General features: G+C 39.8%; 6 non-coding genes across 6 annotated transcripts; 2 read left to right on the forward strand and 4 right to left on the reverse strand.

Moving 5' to 3' along the window:
- Positions 1 to 347: 347 nt before the first annotated feature.
- TRNAN-GUU lies at positions 348 to 421 on the reverse strand. The gene has a single exon. It is a non-coding gene; the product is annotated as a tRNA-Asn (tRNA).
- A 911-nt stretch (positions 422 to 1,332) lies between these two features.
- Positions 1,333 to 1,405, reverse strand: TRNAK-UUU. Its single transcript has one exon. It is a non-coding gene; the product is annotated as a tRNA-Lys (tRNA).
- Positions 1,406 to 6,790: 5,385 nt separating this feature from the next.
- On the forward strand, positions 6,791 to 6,862 carry TRNAM-CAU. The gene has a single exon. It is a non-coding gene; the product is annotated as a tRNA-Met (tRNA).
- A 5,131-nt stretch (positions 6,863 to 11,993) lies between these two features.
- On the reverse strand, positions 11,994 to 12,067 carry TRNAN-GUU. The gene has a single exon. It is a non-coding gene; the product is annotated as a tRNA-Asn (tRNA).
- A 4,070-nt stretch (positions 12,068 to 16,137) lies between these two features.
- Positions 16,138 to 16,219, reverse strand: TRNAL-AAG. The gene has a single exon. It is a non-coding gene; the product is annotated as a tRNA-Leu (tRNA).
- A 4,786-nt stretch (positions 16,220 to 21,005) lies between these two features.
- TRNAM-CAU lies at positions 21,006 to 21,077 on the forward strand. Its single transcript has one exon. It is a non-coding gene; the product is annotated as a tRNA-Met (tRNA).
- Positions 21,078 to 22,246: the final 1,169 nt, after the last annotated feature.

A 22,246-nucleotide genomic window follows, 5' to 3' on the forward strand; every position in this document is an offset into this window, starting at 1 on the left:
TTTTAAAATAAGGACACTTACCTGTCCAGGGCGCTCACGATGTCCTCATCCGAAGCCAACCTGTCCTTCGGCTCCAGGTGGAGGTCTGGCATCTTCAGTAATGGAATCAGGAAGTGAAGCCTTGTGGATTCACAGCCTGGTTCCTTACTGCGCACGCTCGAGTGGCGCTGCACGTTCTGAGTGGAAAAACAGCCTTGGAAGCAAAATGGTTAATGTTTAAATATAGGTTGTAGATGTGTTTAAAAGGTCTACTTGCCATGCATAGTTTTTATGCAATTTTCTAATTAATATTCAGAATCATTAAGACTACTTACCTTTTATAGTATCTCTCAGCATAAAGAAATGGCCGTCCCTGGGTGGGCTTGAACCACCAACCTTTCGGTTAACAGCCGAACGCGCTAACCGATTGCGCCACAGAGACTGATGGAAAAACTCTGATGAATGACCATTTTGAGTGAGGTATACATATCAAGTCACTTTTACTGAAATATCTGTTTTGTTTCCCAGGTTTTGTATACACAATAAGCCCCCTTTTTTCTAATACACTAGAATGGTATTGATTAATAACTAGAAAGCCTCATCAGAGATCAGCAGTCTAATGCATTTTCCATTAGGTGCATTTAACTGATTTTTTTTTACTCACCCCTGGAAACCCATGGATATAGAGGACTTTCACATTATTAACATTGCCTCTGGCCCTGGTACAAAAACAGCTCAAACATATTTGGCTGCATGTGCAGCATCTTCAGTGGTACCACATGTACTAATACAATGCTCAGTGCCCAGGTGCATGTACACACTTTTAAAGAAAATTGATAAAGAATGCCTTCCCTTTTATAAACATGTTGTGCCCTCTTTCCAGTGCACACTAGTGATGTCATTATTGCAGTATTGCAAACACTATGTCACATGATGTGATCACATTTTACAGATACAGACATATCACAGTATACAGGTTGCAATTGCAGCCATTACCTTAATTATAAGAGATGACATCTCACCTTTTTACTGTATTTCTACTAATAGGTGCACTCACTTCATTTTGAGTATGTACCGTATTTATCTTCGTATAGCGTGCCCCGGCATACAGCGCGCACCCCCAACCTGGAAGGGAAATTTCAGGAAATAAAGAAAATACTTACAGTTTGAATGCCCCTCGTCAGTGTCTTGCCCGGCGCCCATCGGCGGCCTTGTCCGGTTCGGCGTCCGTCTGCGGCCCTGGTGGTGTCCTCCCCGGTTCTCCCGCACTGTTTCTGAGTCGATCCCCACTTCCGGTTTCTGAGGTTAAACATTTTTTTTGGGTGAACTCCGGCTTTAAAGATAAAACAGTAGCGCCCGAACAGGGACTTGAACCCTGGACCCTCAGATTAAAAGTCTGATGCTCTACCGACTGAGCTATCCGGGCTTCAGTGCACTCTAATTGTCACGTTAATTACACAGTTATGTGTGAATTTTGCATATGGGGGCGTGGCCCTACTTCGGGTCATGTCCTGAATGTTTTTACTTGTATTCACACCCTTCCTGGTGTGCTCATCCACACAGCTGCTCTTTTGGGTTCTTGCAGGACATTCATAAGGTTCTTAGTGCAATTAATATCACAGTTTCCAGACTGTTTTTGTCTGTTCATTATTTAAAATGAGGTTACTCAGAAGACACAGAACATTTTTGACTATTTATATGCGTATCATACCATTTTGTATTTGTAATATTTTGGTTTTATTGTTATGCACATATTTGGTTCTTATTATTAGTACATTTATTTGTATAGTTTGTACTTCATATTAGGAGGTGTAACATCAATACTTTCATTTATTTGGCTATTAATTGTGATAGTTTCAGGAACCTGTAGTTTATTTGTTATATTGCACATAGGTTTCATCACATAGGAGGTGCTGTTCACCATTTAGTCTTTGCTATAGTTGAGCTAAAAGGGCAACAGAGCAAAAATCAATCAGGTAGACAAAGTAGTAATTAAAATGAGAAATAGAGTGGCAATTTACATATTTACTTTTTACTTGTAGAAACAGCTTTTCTTTTCAATGTGATTGATAAGTATTGGGCAATCTGTCTAGTTTTTCTTCACCAAGAGTTTGGTGAATCTTGTTCAAAATGTAACCTGACATAATAGGTGAGTTCCATTGAAGTCTACATACATTGAATTAACTTTACTAGATCCCTTGCTTTTATATGTGGAATAAAAAAACTGTCATTTTGATTTTGTGATCAAACTTGCCATGTCTCTCCTTCAAAAATTGCAACTTATTAAAGCTGATTACACGCAGTTCATTGACAGTAAAATATGTCTGGGTAATCATGTCACCACAAGCTCTCAAGTATACAGATTACTCCTGCGGCATTACCTTACTTGCATGAGAAGGCATTTCACATCTTTACCATATTTCTGCTAATAGATGTACTCACATAATTTTCAGTATAAACTTACTATATGTGATGTTTCTCATATATTTTTATTTCAAAATAAAATTCAGTTTTTAAAATGTAAAGAATCTGACAGTAGTAAATCTATTAATGTTCAGGCTGAAGAAGAATATGTTAACATGTGCAAAAACAAAAAATAGCTTTGGAAGCAAAATGGTTAATGTTTAAATAGTTGTCAGTATGTGTCACAACATACTGGAAAATCCACAGTGGTAAGGCGAATACCTAAATCTCTGATCAACTGTAATATAAGAGATTTATACATACTTGTCGATCAGGCCTACTACCATATTATCATATGGTAGTAGGGGAGTACGTTAGAACTGGCTTGTCACGTGAGGCCACTTTTTACGCGCTCTCAAAAATACATAAGAAAATTAACAAACCACCAAGTAGACCAATTGTATCTGGTAGGGGAAGTCTGACTGATAACCTCAGCAAATTCATTGACAGACAACTTCAGTCAATGGTGGAAGCGCTTCCATCATACACGAAGAACACCATTCACCTTCTGCAAACTTTGGACAGCCTCCACATAAATTTCGACACTATCTTAGTCGCGATTGATGTGGAGGCTTTATATAGCTCGATCCCACTCAACATGGGTCTATCAGTGATCCGACATATACTATCACGACGAAACAACCATACCCCCCTCCTTGGTGGAATTCATTGTAGCATTTCTCTAATTTATCTTGAAACATAATTACTTCTCCTTCTATGGTTCCCACTACCTCCAGGTACAGGGTGTAGCCATGGGCATATGCCAATCTGTACCTGGGGGAGTGGGAGAGATTTTTGTTCTCTGATGACGTAGCATGCAGGTCCACCAGTCTCACTACAGCTTGGTATCACTATATCGATGATATCATAATGGGAGTCATAGCCGTGCAGTGCATGGAGACCGCACCCCCAGAGTGCGGTTTCTTGCATTGGATCACATCCCCAACAATCCAAGAGGTGGTGATTCAAACAAACTACTTTTATAGAGTAAATTGAGGTGGATATTCCACCTCAATGCCACCCTACCACCTGGCCTAAATGAGGCCTTCAATTTTAAACCATATCTGTTTTTTTTTTTAGTCAGGTGTCTTTAAATTGGATATTTAAACGGGGTGTATTTTACTACCCATGATTACTCATACACCTACTAGTATCCATGCTACACTTAGTGATACACATTTCATCTTTGTTCATATTGGAAATATCTCAACTGGTATTGTACATGTATGTCTACATAATGCTTTTTCTGTTTAATATGTTTGACTGTATTGCAAGTACAACATCATATATTAACTTTGTAATTTTTCTGTTATTTATAATGTTTTATCTTTTTTTCATTTTTTGCTAGGCTGATGACCCTTTATTGAGAAACTGCTGGATGAGCTTCTCCCCGTCTACCACCAGGAAGTGCTATCCCCGTGGATTGATCCTGTGCATTGCTAACTGTGTCCCTGTTATGCAATCGATGGTCGGCCTGCATCATTTATATCTGGGGTTTGGTTTCTGGACTGGGGTACCCCACCCCACTGCCCAGCGCACGGGGGTCTCTTGTTCTGGTCAATCCTGGTGGCCACACTTGGGACTTCCCTGCCTTCAGAAACCTGTCTTTGACAGGATCCTTCCTGTTTGCGCTCCACTCTGAGGCACAGACTGGTAGGCCACTTGCGTGCCGGTGGTGCGCTGACACAGGATGCAACCCCGCCCATAGTGGGCAGGCTCACGCTGCGTGTCACTGTGCCAGAGGACTCCTTGATGGATCATGCGCTGCCATTGGTCTAGCACTGCGATCTGTAATGCCGACCATATCTGATTTTGATTGCTAAATTGCAATTGATCTCAGCAATTGATCTCAGCTTGCCCCACTAGGTATATGTCTGCCCACACACTGCACATCTACATTAATGATGTGATGGGACAATACCTTACCTTACAATACATCAGAGACAGATACTCTAGCAGCAAACCTCATTCATACTTTTTAAAACCCTTCTTTACCCTTTCCTACCCTCTTTACCCTGTCCGACATATATATGCTGGAGGGTTTTTTTTTCCCACTTCAGACTCCACCAACAAAGGACAGCGAGACTTGCTCACGATTCATCTGCCCATAACGTCTCTTTTTTTCCCTTTTTTTTCCCTTGATTATTTGTGTAATTTATTTTTTGGTAAATTCTTCATCTTTCATTTTTAAACAAACAGTTATAGTGTAAAACCTTCTCCCCTCGGGGCAGTGTAAACCTGAAGTATTAGCTTACCTCTTACTTTTATTTCCCCCCTCTTCTAACCCCCCTCCCCGTCCCCCCCTCCCCTCCATCCCTCCTACTCTTCCCCTCCTCCCCGGATCTGTGTATCTAGTTGATGTTTAACTTATTTGTTTGTTTTCTCACATGTCTGTTTCTGTCATTCCCTGTACAAATATATGCTGGAGGTTAATACCTGTAGTTAATGACCTATATTTTTGGTCACTTACTTACTGATTTGTTAAGACTGCGCTTTGTCAGTACTGCTTGTTGTCTCTTTTGTCTCTCTCTTTTTCCACACATGTGTAGAGACACACCAACTCCACTCCACTGCAGTATATACCCAGATACCACCCTCTGCTGGTCAGCATTCTAGCAGGAGTTTTTACTTCAATAACCTTGCAGTTGGTATAAGTGTCTCCCTTCCACTTATTTGCCCCTAGCTGCATATCCATCTTCCATTCAGTTGTCTTCTGGGCCCAAATTGGCTGTGCCTTCCAGTTCATGGGATTATAGTCAAAAGTTACATCTCTCCCTGGTTGTTTTTATCAGTGATTTGCTCATCCATGTAAGTATAGTCTCCCTTGCTATTTCATCATCATAAGTGTTTAGAGATGCATCTTTTTGTTCAAATTAAGCTTTCATGACAACTCATTATTGTAAACATTGCAACCAATCTACTATTTGCACTAATGTTCACTATATTTACATTGAAGAATACTCACAAACTCTGAAAGACTATATGGTCCGAAACACGTTAGGCGTCATTTCTTAGTATGTGTTCTCGCTAGCCTAATATTGTATATTGCCTTGAGCACTAGGTTATCCTCTTTTTGATTGTCAATTTTGGATTAGACAGATCAGGTGTCTATACACACACTGCCAATCCCTATCTCATTAAAATGTTTAAATATAGGTTGCAGATGTGTTTTAAAGGTCTGCCTGCCAAGCAAAGTTTTTATGCAAGTTACATATTAATGTTCAGGATCATTAAAGGAACACTAAAGGTTCATTTTTTATTAGATCAATTAATTGCTGTAAGCTAGAGCATTTAAATATCACTTACCTCGTTTTTCCTTTTGACCTCCAAAATACAGTAATCCAGGTTTGAAAATGCCATTTCCTGTAACTCCTCTTCTTACTTTCCACCAGCATCTGAGCCGTTTTGCATGGTGGAAAGCAGAATGTGCTCACCCCCCTCCCTATGACTACAGCCCTGCGTGAAGATGCTCTCTTATCCCTCACAGGCATGGAGGCTAAGCCTAATGGGAACTGTAGTTCCCATTAGGCCGTGATGTAGCAAGAATGAATGCGCACCGCAAACCAGGAAGTCAGTGAGAATAATGATTCAGGAGTGCTGGAGGTGAATAAAACAGCTCGATTTCAACAGGTATCAAACTAGTTATAATGCAAAACATTACTTTTTACTTTATCAGCTACTGTCAGACTTTAATTTAAGAGGAAAACATTTTTGTCTTTACAACCCCTTTAAGACTCCTTACATTTTAGATGATTTCTCTGCATAAATGAAGCATGTCCCGGGGTGGGTTTGAACCATCAACCTGTTGGTTAATAACCAAATATGCTAACTTATTGCATCATAGAGAACAACAGGAAAACTGCTGTGGACGGACATTATGGAATGAGCTTCAAATATCAAGTAGCATTTATTGAAATATCTGTTTTGTTTCCTGGGTTTTGCATATGCAATAAACTTACATTTTTAATACACTTGAATGCTATTAACTAATAACTACAATGCCTGGCCAGGGATCAACAGTCACAATGCATTTCCCACTAGAATTATTTAACTCTGTAAAAGGAAGGGAAAAGGGGATGGGAAAAATTTGCGCTTAGTGAATTTTTTTTATATATTAGTGAAATAATTAAGATAAGGTCCTGGGAGGGACGTCCTTCTGCTAAACACTACAACTTAGATATAAAGTGTGAAGAAAAATGTGCAAAAACAGTGTAGCGCTAAACTGTTTTTGCACAGATTTATTTAACTGAAAGATACCCGACAAAAAATAAGAAAATTCAAGAACACATCAGTCATGTTTGTCAGTAACCCCCACAAAACAGCTTTATGGAGTATTGATGAAACAGACAGCAGAGTGGCGCAGCGGAAGCGTGCTGGGCCCATAACCCAGAGGTCGATGGATCGAAACCATCCTCTGCTAGGTGACTTTTTTTTTCTCTTTTGATTTTATTCTTCTTAAGTATTGAACTTGCGAAAAATTATTATTCAAAATGACCATAGACAGACATGTTTCAACAAATAGATCATATAGAAACTTTCTAGATCAACTTCTTTATGTTACACACATACAGTGTGTACAGTACATTAGCTAACCAACCATACAACCAGACTATCCATACAGTATATGGCATTGTGATTTTATTATTCATTTCTCTGAGGCTTCTTTAAAATCAAGTCCATCGGGGGAATCAACAAAGATTGTAGCAGGAGAAAAATATGACAATTTCTATTTGTACCTTTATTTAGCACTTTATGTGCCCAGTGGATAAAAGTGTGTTAATTTGTAGCATGATAGTCATATGCTGTTCATCCATATACATCCACCTCTTATCTACATCTTGCAGTGCTGCCCTCCTTGTGCTCCCCTCATCAATACAGTATTTACATTACTGATGTACATTTTAGAACAATTTACACAGCATTGGCACAAATTTTGACATATGTTATTGGACATTTATAGAATCTGTTACTTATAAGTCTTTGACGTAATTTGTGTGTGACTGGTGAAATTAGAACTGCCACCATTTTGTTCTCAAGGGTCTGTGCTTTCAGAAAACATGTTTGGATGTTAGGCCAAACAAACAGTCGAACGGCCCAATATTTCACACAACAACAACACCTAACAATGACATCACACCGTGCAAAGGTTAAAAGGACTGCCCATTCCCTAATTAAAGTACATTCTCCAACTACAAGAGCTTGCTGGAGGCGAAACAAAAAAGATGACTTTGGAAATGTATTTGAAATGTTGGTAACTATGACCTGGAAGGAACAGATCTTTGGAACCGCCCATATTTGTAGGAAGTGTGGAACCCCGCTCACCCAACCTGGTGTATGCAAGTGTAGAAATTTTTCTCAGCCAGTGCCTGTGCACTGGTCATGCCCACTGGTCATGCCCACTGATGTGTTTGACTTTGCCCACCGGGGGTTTTGGCGAAGAGGACACTAAAGGCTAAGGCTTACACTTGCATACACCAGGCTGAGTGAGTATCCCACGCTTCTCACACATATCCTGGAGTTTCTGGGTGAGTTAAAGGATGCCATCCCCCTGATGCTTGAGTGCCAGCAGGCAGCATATCACACATCAGGCTTGGAACTGCACTAACAAGTTTTTCCAGGTCGTGGTTTGGAACTCTTGGCCTTAAGAATGTGTTTCCTCATATTGCAGTTCAGCATGACCTGTTGTACCAGACTGACAAAATTTGGAATGAAGTTGCAGAAGGAATAAGGAATATAGTATCGATTGCTTAAATAGAGTATCGAATGCTTCTAAGGAAAAGCTCACTGACAGCGGTGGTATTTGAACCCATGGCCCGAACAGACTGGAGCCTTGAAGTGGATGTAAACCCAATTTTTTTTTCTGATGTCACAATGTACAGTATACGATTTCCTATCATCTGTGCCCAGTCTTGCCACACAGAGTTAATCCAGCTCTGAGCAATCCTCTTTTATTGTTCAGTGAAATAAAACGGACTTACAGAGAAAAACCTTAGTCTGTTCTGCCCCCTTGCTGTGAGTGACAGGTTATTTACATGTCTCATGCACTAGCCTGGAGAAAGGCATTATTTTTTAATTTCCACCCCCACTCCTTTTACGAAGTCATGTGGTTACTTTTCTGGATTTTGACCGAATGTTAGTGATTATAGCAGAATTTAATGTAAGGAATACATTGGAAAAATGCATGTTGACAAGGGGAGTGTAGAAGAGGGTGGGGAGTCTACTGACATCATGACTCCACCCACAGAGCTCCAGACAACAGATCCACCCATAGAATCTGCAGTTTTTCAGTTCTTATAACAGACAGAGGAGATACATTTGACAAGTAAGGATACATGCAGGAGGCACTATGGCAGTAGTTTAGAAAGGATGAGAGAGGGTTTACATCCACTTTAACTACTTGCCGACCAGCCGCCGCAGTTCTACGGTGGCAGGTCGGCTCCCCGTGGCGAGATCCCGTAGCTCTACGTCGGCTCTCTAAGTGGCCACTGACTCCCGTGCGCATGTCCAGCGGGCGCAATCGCCGCCGGGCACCCGCAATTGCTCGTTACAGAGCGGGAGCTGTGTGTGTAAACAATGTATGAACAGCGATCAGTCATTTCCCCTAGTGAGGCCACCCCCCCTAATGTTAGAACACACCCAGGGAACATACTTAACCCATTACCCGCCCCCTAGTGTCAACCCCTTCCCTGCCAGTGGCATTGTTATAGTAATCCAATGCATTTTTATAGCACTGATCGCTATAAAAATGCCAATGGTCCCAAAAATGTGTCAAAAGTGTCCGAAGTGTCTGCCATAATGTCGCAGTACTGAAAAAAAATTGCTGATCGCCGCCATTACTAGTAAAAAAAAAATATTAATAAAAATGCCATAAAACTACCCCCTATTTTGTAAATGCTATAACTTTTGCGCAAACCAATCAATAAGCGTTTATTGAGATTTTTTTTACGAAAAATATGTAGAAGAATACGTATTGGCCTATACTGAGGGAAAAAATAGTTTTTTAGATATTTTTGGGGGATATTTATTATAGCAAACAGTAAAAAATATTAATTTTGTTCAAAATTGTCGCTCTATTTTTGTTTATAGCGCAAAAACTAAAAACCGCAGAGGTGATCAAATACCACCAAAAGAAAGCTCTATTTGTGGGAAAAAAAGGACACCAATTTTGTTTGGGAGCCACGTTGCGCGACCGCGCAATTGTCAGTTAAAGCGGCGCAGTGCCGAATCGCAAAAAGTGCTCTGGTCTTTGACCAGCAATATGGTCTGGGGGTTAAGTGGTTAAAGTGGTTATTAACCCACTTTTGATAAGGTGAAATATTCATGCAAAATGTAAAGAAATGGCTAATTATACACTAGGAAGAAGGATTGTTTTTTGGATAGCATTTATATAGTACCTTTTCTGGTTTTAGAACTTCACGTTTGCTGATTATACTTTTGTATGCAGATATTAGCATAGGAAGTGGTCCACATAGTAGCACTTTACAATTTAACACTATTCACGGCCCAGGAGAGACTGTTTGACCTCACTTGTAGAATTGGGATTGATAGCCTCTGATAGGCGACCCTCCTCTGGATCACTTTTCAGTAGCATCTTGTAGTATAGTTTGCATAGCTCCAAACTGTCCCTGATTTCGAGGGACTGTCCCTCTTTCCCTCATTCTCCTCATTTGTCCCTCATTTTTGCCTGATCTATATAGTTGCATATAAAATGCACTTTTTATCTATCAAAAAGTGTTTTCCAGCCCTAAACCTTTCATCTGATTTCTAAATTGCTGCATTTGTAAATTCCAAAAGCCAATTTAAAGGAATAGTAGTGGTAAAAAAGCACTTGTGGGTTTTACCAATCTATTTTTTTTTTGTACAAGTCTCCTTTAAGGGGGAGTGGCAATGGGTGTGTCCTATGCCTGCATACTTTTGCTGATAGATGTCCCTCATTCCCATTTCAAAAAGTTGGGAGGTATGTAGTTTGGACATCAGATCATCTACTCACCAGTTACTTTATACACGTTTTATTTCATTTTTAGGGTGTGGGAAGTTAGGTTTCACACACGGACTAAGGGCCACACAATTTCCACACAGCGCGCCAAGCGTGAGGTCTCACGTCACCCAGTTTACTGCAAGGAACTGCTTTTTTTTTTTTTTTAGCCAAACAGGCTACCCCTAATACATATTTGTCTCCATTAACCCACTTTTGTTCACTTAAACTATCCGTTCTGTATGCTAATAGAGTGCCCCCTGTCTCTGTGTTTCATTAAAAAAATCCTCCTTAATTGCATTTCATGGCGGCTCTCGGTGCTCATGTAACCAGCTGTTCCTTCTCTCTGCCCGTCTTGCAGAAGCAGGGGGCGGGGCTGAGGTTTCACCAGCGGATGAGAGGAGAGAGGAGACACAGCCGGTCACGTGATCTCCAGGAGCCGCCGTGAGATACGATGAAAGAGGTATTTTTTAATGAAACACAGAGACAGCGGTGCACAATATTAGCATACAGAACAGATAGTATACCAATCTGTATGTTTTTCTTGCATCAGGAAGGGCCCCCGAGGGCTTTCACACTGAGGCGATGCGCTGGCGGGAGAGAAAAAAATCTCCTGCCAGCAGCATCTTTGGAGCGGTGAGAGGAGCGGCATGTATTCCGCTCCTTCACCGCTCCTTCCCATTTAAAACAATGGGAAACCGCGGCAATACTGCCCGCAATGCGCCTCTGCAGAGGGCGGTATTTACCCTTTATCGGCCGTTAGCGGGAGTTAATACCGCACAGCTAGCGACCGAATCCCGCTGCAATTCCGACGGTATAACGCCGCTATTTTTAGCGGCGCTATACCTCCACCGCGCCTCTTACCCCAGTGTGAAAGGGGCCTTAAAGAAACAGAATCTGTTTTTTGGGGGTTAACAAACAATTTAATCCAGCGCCTTAGACTTCTCAGCCACGCTACCTTATGACAGCTAACAGAAAACAGGTTTGGAAGCAACATTTTAATGTTTAAATACAGGTTGCAGATGTGTTTAAAAGGTCTACTTGCAGTTACATATTAATATTCAGAATCATTAAAGGGGTTGTAAAGGAAAAAAAAATCATAATAAGCATCCTTTACCTGCAGACATTACTCTTTTCACTTCCTCATTGTATGTTTTTGCTCAGAAGTTGCTCTATTTCTTCTCTGTTCTGTTCACTTCCTGCTTGTCTGATTTTACTGACCACCGTGACGGGAGGCTTTACTGCGGTGGTCAGTGACGTGCTCACCCCCTCCTGGGAACTACATCTGTGTGGCAGGACGCTCTCTACGTGTTAGAGACTTCAAGGAGGTGTGAATTACTGGGCGTGCCGCAATTCATACTGGGAAATGTAGTTCTTACATGAACGAGCGCCGCAAACCAGGAAGTGAATGAGAAAATAGAAACTAGAATGCTGGAGGTGATATAAATGAAGGAATTTAATAGGTATTTAACATAATCATTACACTATTCTGTCTGTCTACCTTGCAGACATTAATTTTAGGCAAAACATTTTTTTTCTTTAGGTCACCTTGTATTTCTCAGCATAAAGAAATACCCGTCCCTGGGTGGGCTTGAACCACCAACCTTTCGGTTAACAGCCGAACGCGCTAACCGATTGCGCCACAGAGACTGATGGAAACTTCACAAGGGTGGACATTATGAGTGAGCTGTAAATATCAAGCAGAATTTACTAAAATATGTGTGTCTCATAAATCAGTTTCTTTTAGGTGCACTAAACAAATAGCAGATCCGGACAGTAGGTATATGTTGCTACAAGGTACCATTTAGGATACTATCATGACTTAATATGCTCCTGGACCTTTTTCCTGGGTTTTGCATATCTCACATTTATAATACACTTGAATGGCATTATTTGATAGCTACAAAGTCTCATCAAGGGTCAGCAGTCACAGTGCATTTCCCACTTGGTGCATTTAACTGAAAGATACCTGACGGAGAATGAGCAAATTCAAGAACACATCACAACAATGTACTCCAGCATGGAGCAAGTACCTCCTTTCTTGATTGCTTGGCAGCAACACATACAGGCCTTGTACCAGTGCCAGAGGTTCAAAAGCAACATGGTACTATAAAACTGATGCAGCAATCAATCTAAAATTTGACAGTAGGAGGACATCTTTAATGAGGGAGCATAGGCTGAAATGCACTAGAGAAAAAGATTACAAGCAGACTACTAAAAGGATTAAGAAACTGCAGGTGACGTAGCCATGTAAAATTGACAAACTGCAGGACTATTTTAAATAGAAATGTAGAACAAGAGAGTTGGGACTTTGAATGAGGTTCGAGACAGGGTGGGAGTGCAAAGAAGGAAAACATGTTTATTGACATGCAAAACAAGGTGTAGTATACTCTCAGAATCGCAGGGGCTGAGCATGTAGACATAACAATAAAGGGACTGACACCTTCGCCGTGGCTACGGCTCAGCATTATGCTCTCTCCCTTGATCCACACCATTTTTTAGGTATGTAAAACTAGGACCACTAATCATGTTCCCATTTTTATGCTCAAGTCACTGCAGATTAATATACTAACTAATCCTCCAGATTTGGAAGCATCAGCCCCTGATGAGTGCATTCAGCACGAAACACGTCGGGCCATTCAAGGATGCTACTCCATTCCATATCTGAGTTACCAGCCACTACTATCTACGATTCTTACCTTATGTCTTTTAATCGCACTGTGTCATCTAAGGAAATTGGTGTATCCATCTCCCTCACTCATGGGAAGCTGTGTTTTTTGTTTTCCATACTATATTGTATTAATCATTGATGGCATTGTATGTCCCAGTGTCCATGGTTCATATGCAAACCCATATGTCATGAAGTTCCTGGTTGACATTATTATGTATCTCTATTGTCCTTTATTGTTATGTCTACGTGCTCAGCCCCTGTGATTCTGAGAGTATACTACACCTTGTTTTGCATGCCAATAAACATGTTTTCCTTCTTTGCACTCCCACCCTGTCTCGAACCTCATTCAAACTCCCAACTCCCTTGTTCTACATTCGTACCAGGGATGGAAGCGCAGACATGTGCTTCACTCAAAGTCCCACCTATGCGATTGCATAGCCCCCTCCCCCTTTTCTCCATTTTAAATAGAAAGGTTAATAACATTGCCTCTGGCCCTGGCACATAAACAGCCAAACATATTTGGCTGCATGTGCGGCTTTTTCAGTGGTATCGCAAGAACTAATAAAATGCTCAGTGCCCAGATGCATGTACAAACATCAAAGAAAATTAATAAAGAATGCCTTCCTTTTATAAACATTTTGTGCCCTCTTTCAAGTGCACACTAGTGATGTCATTATTGCAGTATTGCATATGCTATATCACATGATATGATCACATTATACAGAAACAGATATATAACAGTATACAGTTTACTCCTACAGCCATTACCTTACTTATAAGAGAAGGCATCTTACCCTTTTAAAGTATTTCTACTCGGGTTGTCCCGATACCGATACCGAGCATTTGCCTGAGTTCTTGCTCCATGTATATTATTACATACTATCAGGTTTTTATACTGTTAGAACTACCGTTATAATTGTCCCCTGCATATATGTTTTACATCTGAACATATATATTTGGTAATTTTAGATCGTTATTAATTTCTATTTTTATTATACCTCTGTGGTTGTGCTTACCTTTGTGACAGAAAAAGATTGATGTTCTCTCTGGCTCTTTTCTTTCTACTAATAATAATAACTTTTACTAGCTATTAAATTATAGGTATTGGAATTTCCTTTTAAATGTCGCTGTTGGTGAACGTAACGAATACTAATTTAAGGAAATTAAGGAAATTCCAATACCTATAATTTAATAGGTAGTTATTTATATTTATATTTATTAGCTATTAGTTAGTTCGTTATTATTTTGGATTTTTGAATCTTCGAATCTTCAGATTTCTGAATTTTCTAATTTGAGAATTTTCTAATTTACGAATACCGCATCTAAAATAATGGAACATGACGAATACAATTTTTTCCGAAGTAACAAATATTCAAAATAATGAATTTCGATCATAACAAATGACCGGAAAAACAAAAAAAAAAGATTTTTTTGCCAGTGCACATGTCTATTCACAATATGGGTAAACTATAATTAGATTCAGGTAGCATTTATGGAAATAGCTGCTTTGTTTCCTTGGTTTTGCATATACAGTAAGTTTACATTTTTAATAAAGTAGAATGGTATTGAGCAGGAAAGCAGCTCAAGTCATTTCAACTATCGCTCCAGCAAACAAAATCTAACATGCAGAAGAGTTGCTCAGTGAAACTGTACAGGGCCCATAACCAAGAGGGGGGTGGATAGAAATCCTTCTCTGTTAGGAAATGTTTCTCTTTTGACTTTTTCTCTCTCAAGTAAAACACAAAACCTCACCCACTAGCAACACCGCATAATAATGATCACACTTTGGTCAAGGGTTGAGGTCAAGGAAAGGTCACAAAAGTAACAAATCACAAAAGTCCACCAAAAAACATGGCCCTATACGAAAGTAGTTAAAGGGTTGTAAAGGTTTGTTTTTTATTTTCTAAATAGGTTACTTAAAGCTAGTGCATTGTTGGTTCACTTATTTGTTAAATAACAATCTTAACAAGATTCTCCCGTGTAGTTCTGGGCTGATTCCTCCCTGTTCTCATGATCATTGAAACTCCACAAGGTGAGATCTTGCATGGAGCCCCAGACCGAGGGATATTGACAGTTATTTTGTGTTTCTTCCATTTGCAAATAATCGCACCAACTGTTGCAGCCCATTCCAGCCTTGTGTAGGTCTACAATCTTGTCCCTGACACCCTTGGACAGCTCTTTGGTCTTGGCCATGGTAGAGAGATTGGAATCTGATTTATTGGTTGCTTCTGTGGATAGGTGACTTTTATACAGGTAACAAGCTGAGATTAGGAGCACTCCCTTTAAGAGATTGCTCTTTCATCTCAGCTCATTGCCTGTATAGAAGACACCTGGGAGCCAGGAATCTTGCTGATTGATAGAGGATCAAATACTTATTTCACTCATTAAAATGACAATCAATGTAAAACTTTTTTAAATATTTTTTTTCTGAATATTTTTGTTGTTATTCTGTCTCTCACTGTTAAAATAAACCTACCGTTAAATTTATAGACTGATAATTTTTTTGTCAGTGGGAAAAACATACAAAATTAGCAGGGGTCAAATACTTTTTCCCCCCACTGTATTCAAGTATAGGTAATGGACTCGGCCAGCACCGCTCCACTGGCCATCACTGCTGACACATTTCTCCACACCCACCAGGGCTTAGTCAAAGAGGTCACTAGAGGCTAAGGCCATTACCTACACTTGCATACACACTTCTTACACATATGCTTCCACTTCTGGATGAGAGAAAGGATGCCAGCCCCCTTATCCCTGAGTCCCAGTGGGCAGCATATCACACTTGGAGAAGCACTAGCAAGTTTTGTCAGGGTCGCAGTTTTGAAACCGCCCAGTTATATGACCACATTCTCACAAAAGCCAGTAAAAATGTGAAGGTAAATAAAGGGAGCCAATAATCTCCTGGCCTTGAGATATATTGCAGTTCAGCATGACCTGTTGTACCAGACTGACAACATTTTGAACAACTCATGGTGCTATGGTGATTATAAACAGACCAGTAGACAGGTTTAAGGAATAGAGAATATACATGCTGGTAAGAAAAGGTTGTTGGCAGCGGTGGGATTTGAACCCACGCCTCCGAAGAGACTGGAGCCTTAATCCAGCGCCTTAGACCGCTCGGCCACGCTACCACATGACTTCAAGGCCCTAGAGCAGTGGCTAACAAACTGAGGCCCGATGACACCAGTTCCTCCCTGTGACAGCAATGTTAGCTCGTGATTCTTCCCACCAAATGACACCAATGATGGGGTCATTGTTAATCAAGCTCAGACAGCAAGGGAGCTTCTCATAGTGTTGTAAGTTAAAAAAACTTTTTTATTAAAAAGGTGTATTGCCCTTACAGTATTGTAGCGCAAATGACCGCCAGTGGCGGTGTTTTCATGAAGGGCACAGGAGCACTGCCCCCTCTCTCCTGCACCTGTCAATCACCAATAGATAGATTCATGCATTGCATGAATCTATCTATTGTCGCTGTTGCCGCCCCCTATTCAGGTGTCTGGCCCCTTGTTGGGCATCGGGCATCTGAATTACAGCAGCAATTGATGGGCACACTGGCAGCAATTGATGGGTACAGTGGTGGCAATTGATGGGCACACTTGCAGCAATTTATGGCCACAGTGGCTGCGTTTGATGGGCACAGTGGCTGCGTTTGATGGGCACAATGGCTGCGTTTGATGGGCACAGTGGCTGCGCATGATGTTTTTTTTTCATGTTTGTTTATGCCCCCCAAACATTTGGAGCACCATCCACCACTGATGTACACTGTGTTAAAAAAATTGACATCCAGACTCTTTCAATGCATGGTGGAGGAAATATTGGTGTATGAACTGTTAATCAGGAAGTACATAACTCATAAGAATCCTAAATATTGAAAAAGAGGTTACGCAGTCACAAAAAATATTCAGGGACTTTAATACGCTTACCAAATAATTTTTGTAACATTTTGGTTTAATTGTTATGCACATATTAATAATAAGCTGATTTTTTAGGGAGAGGTGGAACTTCTGTAGCAGTAGATTTCACATGGCGCCCTGCATAGTGATTGTTGTGGGTCAGCCACCTCTGTTGCAACAAACAAAAAATGCATATTACATATTACATGTTTTGTGGTGGTTAAAGATATAAGGAAAACCAAACAGGGACTCAAAATCTGGACCCTCAAATTAAAAGTTGAGCTATCCAGACTCCTGTTGCTCTTTGATATATTTGTGAATTATTTTTGTGACTGATTTATTTTTCAATAATTAATTCACCACATGATGATGGTTAACAGTTCATATACCCATTTTTCCTCCACTGTGTTTTCAGAGAGTCCCATCAACCTTTCATACCATGCTCTCACCTTCAATTTGTTTTGTCCCGAATTTGTTTTTCAATAAAATTTGATAAAATCAATCATTTGGAAATATTCAAGTAAACGAAAACTAATTTAACAAATCTTTCAGAAAATTTGTGAATTTGAAAATTTGTAAATTCGAAAATTCATAAAATTCGAAGATTAGAAAATCTGAAAATTCTAAAACAATAATGAAAATCCCAAAATTTAAAAGAATGAAAATCCAAAAATAATAATGAAAACCTGAAAATGTAAAAAACATAAAATACAAAATAATAACTAACTAATAATAATAACTATTACTATCTATTAAATTATAGGTATTGAAATTTCCTTTCAAATTTGGCTGTTAGTGAACGTAACAAATACAAATTTATCCGAAGTTACGTATTATATGAAATAACAAATGTTGCATCTAAACAAAGTTAGTTATTTTTAGTTAGTTAGTTAGTTATTATTTCGGATTTTTCAGATTTTCAAATTTTTACGAATTTTTTAATTTACGGATTTTTCCAAATTATGAATACCTCATCTAAACAAATGGAACATAACGAATTAAAATGTTTACAAAGTTACAAATTTATTTGAAAGAACAAATTTTCGATCATAACAAATGACCTGAAAAATTAAACACAAATTAAACGAGAACTAACAAATTTTTCGGCAGTGTGCATGTCTATTCACAATATGGGTAATCTATAATCAGATTCAGGTAGCATTTATGGGAATATCTTCTTTGTTTCCTTGGTTTTGCATATACAGTAAGTTTACATTTTTAATAAAGTAGAATGGTATCATTGAGCAGGAAAGCAGCTCAAGTCATTTCAACTATTGCTTCAGCAAACAAAATCTGAGAATTGCTCAGTGAAACTGTACAGGGCCCATAACCAAGAGGGGGATGGATAGAAATCCTTCTCTGCTAGGAAATGTTTCTCTTTTGACTTTTTCCCTCACAAGTAAAACACAAAACCTCACCCACCAGCAACACTGCATAACAATGATATCACACTGTGAGAAGGTAAAAAAACAAACTGAGTTGAGGTCAAAGAAAGGTCACATAAGTAACAATTCACAAAAGTCCACCAAAAAACATGGAGCTATACAAAAGTAGTTAATGAAATTTTTTTTAGAGTCTGGGCGTTTTTATTAAAAGCCCTTAAACTCCACTCTATGTTATCCTATAGGTCCATGTACACATGGACGTTTTGGACGTTTATCAGCAGTGGAGTTATGGGCTGTTTTCTGAATGCCCTAAAATCGCGTTCAGGAGTTGATTTTTTGACCACAAAAAGCTTCAAACACTCATAAACACGATGAACGTTCAAAAACGTGACTCATCAGCGTTTAACATTTAGAACAAGTTACTGCAGAAAAATGTTAAAAACGCTAATAAACGCTTTTGCAAAAACTAAAAAAAGGTCCAATGACTCACTGCACTGCTACTGGCGTTTTTATAACATTATTTTAGCGTCTAGTGTGCATTGAACCATAATTACTGAACATGTGCCTGCTCATGTTTTGGCACATTTTGACAGTAAACACAGCGACTTCCTGTCTATCTCAGTTTTAAAGCGGGAGTTCACCCAAAAATTTTTTTTTAACATTAGATTGATGCTCATTTTGTCAAGGGGAATCGGGTAGTTTTTTTTTAAATCGAAGCAGTACTTACCGTTTTAGAGAGCGATCTTCTCCGCCGCTTCCTGGTATGGTCTTCGGGACTGGGCGTTCCTATTTGATTGACAGGCTTCCGACAGGCTTCCGACGGTCGCATACATCGCGTCACGAGTAGCCGAAAGAAGCCGAACGTCAGTGCGGCTCTATACGGCGCCTGCGCACCGACGTTTGGCTACTTTCGTAAAATCGTGACGTGATGTATGTGACCGTCGGAAGCCTGTCGGAAGCCTGTCAATCAAATAGGAATGCCCAGTCCCGCAGCCCATACCCGGAAGCGGCGGAGAAGATCGCTCTCTAAAATGGTAAGTACTGTTTCGATTTTAAAAAAACTACCCGATTCCCCTTGACAAAATGAGCATCAATCTAATGTTAAAAATTAACTTTTCGGGTGAACCTCCACTTTAAATGACTACCCATTTCCTAATTAAATTACATTCTCCAACTACAAGGGCTTGCAGGATGCCAACATAAGAATGAAATATATGGAATATATAATATTTCTGTGAATGGAGAGAAGAGATACGTTGTATCTCTCTCCCTCCTTGCAAAGAAAAAAAAATATTAATAATAAATTAAATAAAAAATCAATTAAAAATCACTAGATCAAGTTTTGATCAAAGTTAGTGCCAGGGTTAGTGTTTGGTAAAGTAAGGGTCAAAAGTCAAGGTCATAGTCAGTATATTTTAGGCAGGATTTTAAAAAATATATATATTTTTCAGTGGTAGTAACAAGAAATTCACAGCAAATTAAAAAAAATAAACATTTTGGGACCATTTTCTTTTGATAATAATTTACTACCAAATGAAAGGCAAATTTTTCCAAAAAAAGGTATAATCCACTTGGCTACATAAATAGATGTGATGATACGATATGTACAGTTTTACTAACACATGTCAAAGTTGCAAAAGTGTGCTTAGGCATTCAAATTTGTGTTACCCTTAGGCCCCGTACACACGGTCGGTTTGGTCCGATGAGAATGAACCGAAGTTCATTTTCATCGGACCAAACCGACCGTGTGTATAGGCTATCGGTCTGGTTTCCTTCGGTCCAAAATTTCTAAAAATGCTTCAAAACCGAACCGATGGACCGCTGCCCCATCGGACCAAACTGATGGTTAGTACAGAAAAGCATCGGTTCAAAACCCGCGCATGCTCAGAATCAAGTCGATGCATGCTTGGAAGCATTGAACTTCGTTTTTTTCAGCACGTCGTGTGTTTTACGTCACCGCGTTCTGACCCGATCGGATTTTGAACTGATGGTGTGTACACACATCAGACCATCAGGTCACTTCAGCGGTGAACCGATGAAAACGGTCCGTCGGACGATTCTCATCGGTTTTGTCCGACTGTGTGTACGGGGCCTTAGGCTTGAAGGGGTTAACGTGTGCAAATACAGAAAACAGCTTTGAAAACAAAATGGTTAAATACAGGTTGTAGATTTATTTTAATGGTCTACTTGCTTTTGCCCAAGTTACATATTAATATTCAGCAATATTAGGATTACTTACCTTTTATATTATTTTTTGGCTTGAAACACTGACATTTTGTTGAACAGCCCCACATGCTAGCCAATTGCACCACAGAGACTGATGGGTAGGCTCCTATGGACAAACATTATGAGTGAGCTATAAATGTCAAGTAGCATTTACTGAAATTTCTGTTTTGTTTCCTGGATTTTGTATAGGCAATAAGCTCCCATTTTTTATACACTTGAATGGCATTAATTGATAATTTCAAAGCCTCATCAGGGGTCCACAGTCAGTGCATTTACCATTAGGTGCATTTAGCTGAAAGATACCTGACAGAGAATTAGGAAATTCAAGAACACATCACAGCAATGTACTCCAATGACCCCCCCTCACTATACAGCTTCCACTATACAGCTTTAGCAGTGCTAGTCGCATATGTAGCAGAGTGGCGCAGCGGAAGCGTGCTGGGCCCATAACCCAGAGGTCGATGGATCGAAACCATCCTCTGCTAGGTGAATTTTTTTAGATATGATCTTTATTTTAAGGCACTATACAAAACAGAACAAAATAAACAAAGAAGGAAAAATAAAACAGAGACAACCAAAACAGAAGTAGTGAACCTCATCCGCATCTCTGAAAGACAGTATCGTTAACCAGTGAGCTATATCGTCATCATTTTAAACCAATAAAGGTCCTTCTTTGACTCGGACAATCGGTCTCTGTGGATGTCCCCCTTCCCCAAAGGGAAGGGGCAGAAGGTAACTTCAAACAATATCACAATCGATGTGGAACTCACTACATGCCTTAAACTTGTGATGCCGATGACCGGAAATAATATGGGACAAACCTATTGTTCATTGAATGGGAACACTTTGTTCACTATGTGCACACCTGGTCCGGTGGCTGATTAGGCTCGGCAACCAAAGGGTTATCTTCTGTGGGGTTCCAGGACTAATTGTTTAAATTTGGGATCAACCAATGCCAGCAAGGCTGTGTCCAAGCAATGCACTAGAACGCACCTAAATGCACCAAAAACGCACTGGAACACACTTGTCCTTATCTAAGGTTAATAAAAAAGAGGGGTGAAAAAAAGCACTGGACTGCATTAAGGGCCAGTTCACACCAGTTCTGCACTGTAAACTGACCGGAAACTGACTGCATGGTGTGAACTAGAGCCAACTAGAGCCATTGGAATACATGGAAAACACTGTGCATGCATTTTTAGTGCAGAAAAGATGCACACAAAACTCTACGGAACTGCGTCTGGTGTGAACTGGCCCTAAAAACGTACCAAAAATGCACTGGAAAGCATCAAAAATGCTTAAAAAATTCGCATTGCAAAAAAAGCACCTGGAATGCATCCGGATTGCGTTTCTATGGTGTGAACTGGCCCGTAAGGAAATCCAAATCCACATGATCTAACGGCTTCTCAGCTCCAGTTGAAAAAGTTAATTAGGGAAGCAGATGAACCTGTGTACGGCCCGAATGATGAGCGATATTAACATCTTTTTACCACGTTTTTGCCACGTTAGCGTTAAAATTAGCGCTAATGCCCATGCATTAGAAAAGCGTTTTTAAAGCATTTTTTAAGTGTCAACATCAGGGTCAGTAAACAACCCCACCCCCTGACATCACATCCTGTGCACTTCCTGTTTTTTGGTCAGAAAGGAAATAGTACAG

The sequence above is a fragment of the Rana temporaria genome, chromosome 3 (genome assembly GCF_905171775.1).
Source record: "Rana temporaria chromosome 3, aRanTem1.1, whole genome shotgun sequence".
Taxonomy (NCBI): Eukaryota; Metazoa; Chordata; class Amphibia; order Anura; family Ranidae; genus Rana; species Rana temporaria.